The sequence below is a fragment of the Orycteropus afer genome, unplaced genomic scaffold, assembly GCF_000298275.1.
Source record: "Orycteropus afer afer isolate SDZICR_OR568_19922 unplaced genomic scaffold, OryAfe1.0 scaffold00490, whole genome shotgun sequence".
NCBI lineage: Eukaryota > Metazoa > Chordata > Mammalia > Tubulidentata > Orycteropodidae > Orycteropus > Orycteropus afer.
In genome coordinates, this window is record NW_006922077.1 from 1,794,859 (window position 1) to 1,795,628 (window position 770).

At 36.9% G+C, this 770-nt stretch overlaps 1 protein-coding gene across 1 annotated transcript in view; it reads left to right on the forward strand.

Moving 5' to 3' along the window:
* The window catches only part of HSD17B6 (hydroxysteroid 17-beta dehydrogenase 6), a 27,420-nt gene that overhangs the window by 1,181 nt on the left and 25,469 nt on the right, over positions 1-770 (forward strand). The gene's annotated exons all lie outside the window — the stretch shown is intronic.

The window sequence follows — 770 nt, forward strand, 5'->3', positions numbered from 1 at the left end:
GATATTAGTTTACTACCACTAGAATGGCTGAAACAAAGGCCAATAACAAGTCTTGATAAAGATGTGGAGGGATTGGAACACTCATATTGTAAAACAGATGATAAAATGGATTTTAAATGGATTGTAAAATGGTTCAGCCACTTTGGAAAACAGTTCCTCAAAATGTTAAACATTAAGTTACCATATGACCTAGAAATTCCACTACTAGGTATATACTGAAGGTAATTGAAAACTTGTCTGTACGAAAACCTGTGCCTAAATACTCATGGCAGCATTATTTATAATAAGCAAAAAGTATAAACATCCCAAATGTCCTTCAGCTGATAAAGGTAATGTTGTGTCTATACAACGAATTACCATTCAGCCATAAAGAGGAATGAGGTACTGGTACATGCTACAACATGAATGCATGTTGAAAACCTTTGAAAACATACTAAGGGTAAGAAGCTAGACACGAAAGGCCTCATATTGTATGGTTTCATTTATATGTAATATCCAGAATCCATAGAGACAGAGAATAAATTAGTGGTTTCCAGGAGCTGGGGAGAGGGAGAATGGGGAGTGACTGCTAATAGTTATGGGATCTTTTCGGGAGTGCTTGAATAATTTCTTTTAGAAGGATCAGCACAAGGGTGGTCCCTATGAGGCAGAGATTAAAGATGTCCCAAATGTCCAGCTTTTCCAAACTTCTGTACCACTTCATCATCTCTAATATCAACTCTTCCTCCCTTCAGTACTTTCCTTCCAATCTTAGGGTTCCTTATTTTGCT